The sequence below is a fragment of the Nannospalax galili genome, unplaced genomic scaffold, assembly GCF_000622305.1.
Source record: "Nannospalax galili isolate Female #2095 unplaced genomic scaffold, S.galili_v1.0 scaffold359, whole genome shotgun sequence".
Lineage (NCBI taxonomy): Eukaryota > Metazoa > Chordata > Mammalia > Rodentia > Spalacidae > Nannospalax > Nannospalax galili.
Genome location: NW_008347042.1, coordinates 4,003,068 through 4,013,413, shown reverse-complemented (window position 1 = coordinate 4,013,413; position 10,346 = coordinate 4,003,068). Strand labels below are relative to the sequence as shown.

Genomic DNA, 10,346 nt, shown 5'->3' with positions numbered 1-10,346 from the left:
TGCAAGGTGAAAGATAGGGGTTTAGTTTCATTCTTCTACAGGTGGAGATCCAGTTTTGCAAGCACCATTTGCTGAACATGCTGTCTTTCCTTCAGTGAATGTTCTTGGCCCCTTTGTCAAATATCATGTAGATGAAATTGCATGTACTCATATTTCGGTCTTCAATTTTGTTTCATTGATCTATGGGTCTATTTGTCTGCCAGTGCCATGTTGTTTTTATGACTATAGCTCTGTAATACAGTTTAATATCTGGATAGTAATCCCCCCAGCATTGCTCTGAGTGCTCAGGGTTGCTTTTGGCTATCCATGATCTTTTGTTCTTCCATATGAATCTTAGGATTTTTTTCCAATTCTGTGGAAAATGTCATGGGGATTTTGATTGGCATTGCCTTGTATCTATAAATGACTTTTGGTAGGATGGTCATTTCACAGTATAAATTCTTCCAATCCATGAGCATGGGAGGTCGTTCCATCTTCTAATGTCTTCCTCAATCTCTTGGTTTGAAGATATAAATTTTTCATTGTAGAGGTCTTTAATGTCTTTGGTCAAGTTTCTTCCAAGATATTTATTTATTTTTTTTTTGCAGCTCTTGTGAAGGGGAGTGTTTCTGTGTACTCTTTCTCCGATTGCTTGTTATTGGTATATAGAAAGGCTATGAAGTTTTGTAGATTAATTTTGTAACCTGCCACTTTACTCAAATTGTTAATAATTTCTCATTTTCTGGTGGAATTTTTGGTGTCTCTTAGATATAATATCATACCATCTTCAAAAAAGGGATAATTTGATCTCTTCTTTTCCAATTATTACTCCTTTAATTTCCTTCTCTCTCTCTTATTGCTCTTGCAAGAGTTTCAAGCACTATGTTAAAGAGGAGGGAGATAGTGGACAGCCTTGTCTGGTTCCTGATTTCAGTGGGAATGCTTCCAGTTTTTCTCCATTTAGAATGATGTTGGATGTGGGTTTGTTATACATGGCTTTAATTATGTTGAGGTATATTCCCTCCATTCCAATTCCCTCTAAGGCTTTGAACACAAATGCATTTTGAATTTTGTCAAATGCCTTCTCTGCATCTATTGAGATGACCGTATGGTTCTTGTCTTTGAGCCCATTTAGATGATTTATGACCTTTTTTGACTTATGTATGTTGAACCATCCCTGAATCTGTGGAATAAAGCTGACTTGATCATGGTGGATGATCTTTTTGATGTGTGTCTGTATGCAGTTTGCAAGTATTTTGTTTGAATTTTTGCATCTATGTTCATTAAGGATATGGGTCTATAGTTTTCTTTTTTGGTTGTATCTTTACCTGACTTTGGTATTAGAGTGATACTGGCTTCATAGAAGGAATTTGGAAATTCTCCCTCCATTTCTTTCTGAATAAATTAAGTAGTAATGGATGTAGATACTCTTTAAATATCTTCTAGAATTCTGCTGTAAATCCATCTGGTCCTGGCCTTTTTTTAGTCAGGACGTTTTGTATTATTGTTATGCATTTGTCTAAGCTGTTATTCTTTTCTTGGTTTAGTTTTGGTGGTTCCCATGCTTTTGGATAACTGTCCATTTCCTTTAAGTTTTCAAATTTAGTCGCATATAGGTTTTAGTTTTTCTTTTTTTTTCCCATATTTATTATTTTTATCTTATGTTTATGCATTTATTCCCTGCATGTAGGTAAGTGTACCCATGTTTTCAATGCCCATGGAGGAGAGAAGAGGCTGTCAGATTCCCCTGGAACTGGAGTTACAGACAGTTGTTAGCTGCCATGTGGGTGCTGTGATTCGAGCCCAGGTCTTCTGCAAGAACAGTCAGTATTCTTAACCACTGAGCCATCTCTCCAGCCCCCCTGATCTTCTTATAAGTTAATTTTGAATACAATTTTTAATTTTTCTGAGTCCCAGAGGTTTTGCCTACCTGGGGGATAAAAACACCTCTGCTGCCTTTCTCAAGGAAGCATTGCTAGACATAAATGTAATAAAGAGCACAAAGAAAGAAAGCAGTACCAAAGTAGATCAGCAATGACTGTATCTGGGGCTTTGAAGATGGAGGGACATAGGTATGCATAGTCTTGGAGGCAAATCCACAGTGCATGTGAGCAGGTGAGTGTAACTTGCTAGGCAAGGCCAGGCACCTGAACCCCTGAAATAAGGCAAGAGAGGCCAAAGAAACTTATGTGTAGTGGGGAATCAAGAAACTGATATTCAATAAAACAGTGGGGAATTGGGGGGTTATTATGGGAAATAAGCTATACAGCTGTACACAGTATAATTATATTTTATATTTATTAAAATATTTGAGGATCGTAATGCATAAAATATATGTAAACACTCTGCAAAGTAAAGAGAATTTTGTTCCTTTGTGAAAGAATAATATCACCTAGTACTATGGAGCCATTACCATGAAGTCACCCAAAACTTTAAAATTTAAGAATGCAGAGTTCATGCTTTCAAAGCGCTCCATCTAATTCTTTGCATCCAAAAATCTAAGACTGCTCTGAGTAAGCAGAAAATCAAAACTGTTCAGTTTGTTGTTAGGATTCCTAGGTCTTTAGTGCACTTCAAATTCTTTGTGGGTGAAGGGAGGTTTAAATAAATTAAATATATGCTTAATTCTTCAGCAGTAAACTTAAAGTCAAGTTTCAACAATTAAAAAAAATCAAGAGGGTAATTAAATCAATTTATATTGTCTCTTTCATCTAATGCCTTATACTAAGAATATTATAGTATGCCCTTATAATATTCTGGATCTTTTTGGTGTCTGTTGTGATGTTTACCCTTTCATCTCTGATTTTGTTGATCTGGAGGTGCTCTTTCTTTTGGTTAACTGTCCTAGGGGTCTGTCAATCCTGTTTATCTTTTCAAAGAACCCGCTCTTGGATTCGTTGATTCTTTGTATTGTTTTGTTTGTTTCTCTTTCATTAATTTCTCCCCTGATTTTTGTTATTTCTTCTTGTCTGCTGGGTTTGGGTTTCATTTGTTGTTGCTTTTCAAGTGCGTTGAGTTGCAATGTTAAGTCATTTATGTGTGTTCCTTCCTATTTTTTTAATGTAGTCACTTAGTGCTATAAACTTCCCTCTAATGACCGCTTTCAGTGTGTCCCAGAGGTTTTGTTGTGTTGTATTATCCTTTTCATTTAGTTCCAGGAATACTTTTATTTCTTTCTCAATTTCTCATTTGACCCATTCATCATTCAGGAGTATGTTGTTTAATCTCATTGTGTTCGTGTGGTTCATAGGGCTTCTTCAGGTGTTGGTTTTAAGCTTTATGGCGTTGTGGTCTGATAGAATGTATGGAATTATTTCAATCTTTTTGTATTTGCTGAGCTTTGTTTTGTGCCCCAATATATGGTCAATTTGGAGAAGGTTCCATGGGGCACTGAATAGAAAATATATTCTTTGGTGCTTGGGTGGAATATTCAGTAGTGGAATATAAAGTGGAATATTCTACTTTATCTTCCAGTCTTGATATTGCTTTCCATTTCATTCATCCTATTGGTGAGGCTTTCTCCTGTAGTTTCTAATTGGCTTACTGAGTGTTTCACTTCTTTTTTCATTTTAACCTGAGTATTCTTCAGTATTTCTTACTTTTTTCTTAATTCATTCACAAATTTATCCCTATCTTCCTTTAGTTCTTTGATTTCTTTGTGTGGTCTTTAAATTCATTGAATTCTTCTGTCATGTTTGTATTTGTTCATTTGAGTTCCATGTCCTGTGTTTTCACTAGGGGGCTCTCATTGTACTCCTCTAAAGGACTTTTGGTGCTTGGTGGGCATATATTATTTTGGTTTTTCATATTATTATTTTTTCTCTGTAACTTTGACGTGAATTTCTTTTGTAGTTTCTGATTCTTGTGTGAGACTCAAACCTTCCTTTGTTGAGTTTAGATCTGCTTCTTTTTGTAAACTTTATATTCCTTTGTGGTTTATTTTTTGGGTGTGAAAAGCTGGTTGGTCTAGGCTTCAAGTTCTCTCTTTTGATTTTATATTGGAGTGGCCAGATTGCTTTTGTCTTCAGGAGTTCCCACTGAGGCCCAATTGAGATGAGGCTCAGATGATCTCAGGCTTTCTCCTAAAGTCTGGATCCTTCCCAGAAAGATGATGCCCTCAGGAATTTGGGGGCTGGGAGCAGGACCCAGGAAAGACACTGGCCTTGGGCAGCTGGTGACTATGCCACCCAGGGATGCAAAGGGAGGTGGGGGAAGGAAGAGGCCCCGACAGCTCCTGGGGACTACTGCGAGGAACTGGGTTGGCCTGGGCATAATGGATCAGGAAGTAGTGGGGATTCTAGGCCTAGAGGTTAGTCCAGTAGTCTGTTGTTCCAAGACAAGAAATGGTAATACCAGGCTAGGAGGGAAGCTGGGGGTTGAATGAGGCTGGGAGAGTCAAGGCATGGTGGGAGCAGTGGACTTACCCAGGAAAGATGTAGGCACCAGGACATCTGATGCCATGCAGTCCAGGGAAGCAAAGGGCCGTGATGGCAGGACCAGGCCCAGAGGGCTCCTGGGGACCACAGGGAGGAACTGGGTTGGTCTGGATGCAAAGGATCAGGAAGCAATGGTGGCTCTGGGCCGAGAGGTTAGCTCCTGAGTCTCAGGTGCCAAGACAAGAAATGGGCCAGTAGCCAGGGTAGGAGGAGAGAGGTGGAGGCAGAGCTGGGAAGGTGAAAGAGGCTGGGAGAGTCAAGGCATGGTGGGTGCTGCTGGACTTACCCAGGAAAGGTGCTGGCAACAGGACCCAGGAGGCTTGGCTTATGGTGGTCTTTACACAGAAGAATAGAATGAGTTGGAGCTCTAAAAGTGTACCTCATAAAAAAACGTCTGGTGTTATATAATTGAGAAAAACAAGATGCTGCAGAAAACATTGCAGCACTTCACTTTAAAACTATTACTTAAAAAATTTATTTATTGTTTTTATTTTATGTGTATGCGTGTATTGCCTGCATGTAGGTGAATGCACCCACATCCTGAAATGCCCATGGAGGACAGAAGAGACTGTTGGATCCCTTGGAACTGGAGTTACTGACAGTTGTTAGCTGCCATGTGGGTGCTGGGGTTGGAACCCAGGTCTTCTGCAACAACAGTCAGTGCTCTTCCCTGCTGAGCCATCTCTCCAGCCCCTAAAACTATTAGTTTTTGAGATCTATTCTCTAGTTCAGTCTGGCTTCACATTTGCTATGCAGCTAAGGTCATCCTTTAATTCCTGATCCCTCTGCCTCCACCTTCCAAGTGCTAAGGTTGCTGGTATGGGCCACACACCAGGCTATAAGTAAAATAACTAATGATAGGGGGCTGGAGAGATGGCTCAGCAGTTAAGAGCCCTGGCTGCTCTTGCAGAGGACCCAGGTTTGATTCCCAGGACCCACATGGTGGCTAACAACCATGCCATTCATAAACTTCAGTTGTAGGAGAATTTGACTCCCTCTTCTGATCTCTGCATGCATTGCAGAACATGGGTGTACTTATATACATGTGTACACATAAAGTGGGAATAATAAATGAAATATTTTTAAAATTAAAAAAGACTAATGTTAAAGAGTGCCTCTACATATCTATGTTGTATTTACATTTACAGAATATACACTGTATAGGCTTATTATAATTATGTAGAAAAATGTGGAAGGATCGATACCTTAGATGGAATGGCTTAGACGCTGGAGAAGAAGTGAAAGAAAAAGACCAATCTGAAATAAAATAATAGCAGAACAAAACCGTCATATTAACATAGTTCCTGAAAGAGCTCCCTCTTGAAAATAAATGAAACAAAATGAACAAAGTCACTTAAAGGATGAGTGCTATCACCATTTTCCACACAGAGCTCGTTGTCCTATGGGAGGGTCATCTTTGAATTCTGAAGATTTCATACATACATAAGGACTTTCAAAGTTACCCCGGGAGAAACCACTGTGGTCAAGTGACACATGGGAGTTCACTGGGAGCTTTGGGCCTACAATATGAGGACCTACTGCCAGTGTCCGTCCCCATGCAATGAAACCTGTCAATGAAAATATCCCCAAGCAAGTCAGCACAAAGGATAAAAAAGTGGTAGTCATCCTGATACTTCTTGAAGCACCTGAAAACTCCCTGGACCAAGTAGGAGGAAGTTTATGAGAGACTGTCAGAGCTCCAGTAGCAAGTGGGAACTCACCACTTTGTGCTATTAGTCAGTGAACTATAATTCATTCATGATTCAAAGTAGACCTAGGGTGTTTATCTTTTTACCTACCAGTTACATAACCTGATAACTGATAAACGTCTGGGGTTTGGGAGTGAAACTGCAACCCTGAACTGAGAGAGCTTATTTCTGTTTCGTATTACTTTCCTTGACTCTGGAATCTTTGTCCCACTCCTTTCATGTTGAAATTCTCTGCAGCTGTTGCCATTTGCTTGGTGGCTTAGTCCTTTAAGTGTCTGCCTGGCTGGCAATGTTCTGTATGTCTGCACTGCAGTCCTCTTGGCACAGCTGTCTGTGCAGGTGCATGGTGGAGGCAAGCTCTTAACCAGTCCAATGTAGGCACTGGGGACATGTGTCTTGTCTTGGATTCTTGTTAATGCTTTGTTTAGCAAAACTGAAATGTGATACATTGCCAAAATATTTCTTCTTTTTTGAAAAGAAGAGCAGCTAGTTATTCAAAGGTTTGTCTGCTTTGGCTAGGAATAGCTTTTAATAACCTAAGTTTATATATGCTGCACAGTGAGAACAAAAGAAAATTCTGAAGAAACATGGGCTTTCTTTGGAGTCATTTGAATGGAATGATAATTACAGCCAGATTGGGGCCTATATTTAAGTCCAGGTGAAAATTATTATTAAACTCACCAAAAACTCATGTGTGCCCCTGCAAGAGGTGGGGGCCTGCACTGGTGAATGTTAAGGGGCATCAGTTTCTTCATCACAAAGAATTGTGCATTAATATTAACAAGGCTGTGTGTGTGTATGTGTGTGTGTGTGTGTGTGTGTGTGTGTGTGTGTTAAAGACAGCTTTAAATTTTAAATTTTAGGCTCAAATTCATTTGTAGCTGAAAAAAGAGCCCATCATGGTTGGTTGTATAAGGCACTGAATCAAGGAATCTTTTAAGATGTGCTCCTTGGGGTTAGAACTAAATGCTGTATCAGCACTTTTCCTTGTATCATAGTCCTGAGGAATTCAATGTGTGAGTTTACAATGATAGGTCCCTCACACAAATTGGAGTCATAGTTTTGAACCACAGTGAAGACATCAGCTTTTGGAAGGTGCCATAGAAATTTATTTGACTAGGTATGGGGTCTATCCTGATTGGTAAAATTTTATATACTGATTTTTTTTTCAAGAGAATCAAATCATTTATTGATTACACACAATAATGGATGATACACAAGCTTCATTCCCATCTAATATTTTATCTGGTACCATGATTCAATTTAGATATTGCATAGGGTGTGCCAACAACCATTTTTTTATAAACAAATAATTCTGTGGTGTTGCTTGGGTGACCCTTCCATGGTGAAACTCATTAAGGTCACAATAGTAACGGTCAGTTCAACTACACCAAGGTTTGCGAAGACACTGGCTTCTCCACCCATGCAATCATAAATAAATTTCAAATGGAACCTGGCATCACCCTGAAGGAATTCTAACTTCACGCTGTTGGGGAAGTATACCAAGATGGCTTCAGAGTAGACTAACTTTACACAGCACATTTTTTAAAAAATGACACATTTATTCAACGTCATGATCAGACTATTACATTAGCAATCAACAGCATGGGTAAAAAAAGTCTACATTAAATCCTTCGTTGGAATGCTTTACACTTTCCACAGAACAGAAGAAACTAAAATGACCTGTTATAAAATTAATCACAAATACAGTCCTGGAGTTTTTTGCCCTTACATATGAGTATTGTCTAAAACATGTCTTCTTTGCAGCAGCTGGGCCTTGCCATCACTGTGCTTGTCTGAGTTCACAAATCTGTTGTCACCTGTAGCTTCCTGTCACTGCTCTGGCTCTCCTCTCCTGCTGAGCTTTGTTTCCTGATGGTAACTAGAACCTTATGCCATACAATAGCTACTGCTGCTGCTGGAACCACCATAGCCATCTTGGTTTCGTGGTTTAGCAAAGTGTTGGCCTCTACCACTATAAGGGCCAGAGTTTCTGCCTCCAAAGTTTCCTCCCTTCATAGGTCCAAAATTTGAAGATTGATTGTTGTAATTGCCAAAATCATTGTAGCTTCCACCACCTTCAAAGTAGCTGCCATCATTACCAAATTCATTATAGCCATCCCCACTGCCACCATAGCCACCATCACCATGGCTGCCACCAAAGCCAACACGACCACTTAAGTTTCTTCCAAGACCAAAATTGTCATTGCCACCAAAACCACCTCCGTGACCACACCAAAGTTTCCAGAACCACTTCGACTTCTTTGGCTAGATGAAACACTAGCCATCTCTTGCTTTGACAAGGCTTTTCTGACTTCACAATTGTGACCATTCACGGTATGGTATTTCTGAATGACAATCTTATCCACAGAATCATGGTCATCAAAGGTGACAAAAGCAAAGCCCCGCTTCTTCTGCTGCCCCTGTCAGTCATGATTTCAATCACTTCAATTTTCCGATACGGTTCAAAATGATCTCATAGATGATGTTCTTCAGTGTCTTCTTTAATTCTACCAACAAAGATCTTTTTCACAGTTAAGTGGGCACCTGGCCTTTGAGGTCTTCTCGTGACACTGCTTTCTTTGGTTCCACAACTCTTCAGTCTACTTTGTGTGGCCTTGTGTTCACAACTGCATCCACCTCCTTCACGGTGGCGTGACAAACCCAAAGCCCCTGGAACTTTTGGTGTTTGAATCTCTCATGACCATTCAGTCAGTGAGTGCTCCCCATTGCTCAAAATGGCTCCTCAGACTCTCATCGGTTGTTTCGAAGCTCAGTCCTCCGATGAAGAACTTCCACAACTGTCTGGGCTCTTTCGGCGACTCAGACTTAGATATGACTGCAGGAGATGAGGAGGCTTCAGTGATGCTTCCTCGGCCACGTCAACAGGCAGAAAGACTACTGATTTTATTTATTTATTTTTTCTTTAATCGTCACTTAAGTTTTTTGAAGAAAGGACTGCTTTTCATATTAACATTTCCTATTTGTGAAAACAATTTCAAAGAAAATATTGAATAGAATGCTAGGATAAATTGCACCTGCCACTGCTCAGAATTTGAAGCCTGTGTTGTAACTACTTTGTTATTCTCAGAGTTTAGCTGAGACATAGTAATGGCACACTAAATTGCTCAGGCTTCAGAGCATTAGAGAACAGGGGGCCTCATCTTGGAAACTCCAGTCTGTGGTTGTGGTTCACACATACACATAACTTAATATATGAGCCGTGTATTAATATTCATTTGTGTGTGTGTGTGTTATGAACAGTTTTACATTTTAAATCCTAGGCTCAAGTTAATTTGTAGCTGAAAGAAAGCTCAAGCTATCCCTAAGGCAATGATAATATTCAGAGAAATGTTCTCTCTATACAGAGAACCTTTTCAGCTAACGTAGTCTACAGGTAGTGCATGCCTTACAGATGGAGCAATATTACCTTCCTCTTCTGCCACCCTGAGCATACATAGGAATCAATAGTTGTTCTTTTTGGTTTTATTTCTTTGACATTGAACTTACAGCATAAGAATGTATCAGAGAAAAGATGATGCCAACTGGAAATTGATTCTTCTATTGTAAGAAGCATTTGAAAACATCACCAAGGGATGTGTAAACAAGAGTCCCTCACTGTGAGAAAGTGGTTATTATAGTGCTGAAAGCAACAATATCAAAGGTATTTCACAGTTGGGATCAAGGACACAAGTCTTTGTTACCCTCATAGATATCTTTACAAACACGGCTCATTGAGAGCAGAAGACACTGAATTTAAGGCCATTAACTCTAGCCTCAGATCTTCTAGAGACTGTATAGACAATCTATTTTGGGGGGGATGTTATCTCAACTTCTGCTGTTCTGTAATGGGGACTTCAATATCTGCTGTACACATTGTTGGAAGGAAAATATGAAACTCACAAAACTGCAAAAGGCTGGAGAGATGGTTCAACAGTTAAGAGCACAAGCTGCTCTTGAAGAGGAACTTGGTTTGGTTTCCAGCACCCACATGGCAGTGAACAACTACCTGTAACTCCAGTTCCAGGGAATTCAATGCCCTCTCTGGTCTCTGCAGGCATTATATGTATATGGTACACTTATCTACACACAGACAAATAACTCATACACACAAAATAAAAATAAATCAATCAGAAGAAAAAAAAAGAAAAGAAAAGGAAAAGGAAATAGCCACACCAGCACTGGCAGCACCCACTGCAGGTACTAATTTTGAACTCGGAAG

At 39.6% G+C, this 10,346-nt stretch overlaps 1 protein-coding gene and 1 pseudogene across 1 annotated transcript in view; one reads left to right on the top strand and one right to left on the bottom strand.

The window, feature by feature from the left end:
- Inpp4b (inositol polyphosphate-4-phosphatase type II B) overlaps positions 1-10,346 on the top strand; it is a 939,536-nt gene that overhangs the window by 538,233 nt on the left and 390,957 nt on the right. The window lies entirely within an intron of this gene.
- Positions 8,015-8,847, bottom strand: LOC108491335 (annotated as a pseudogene).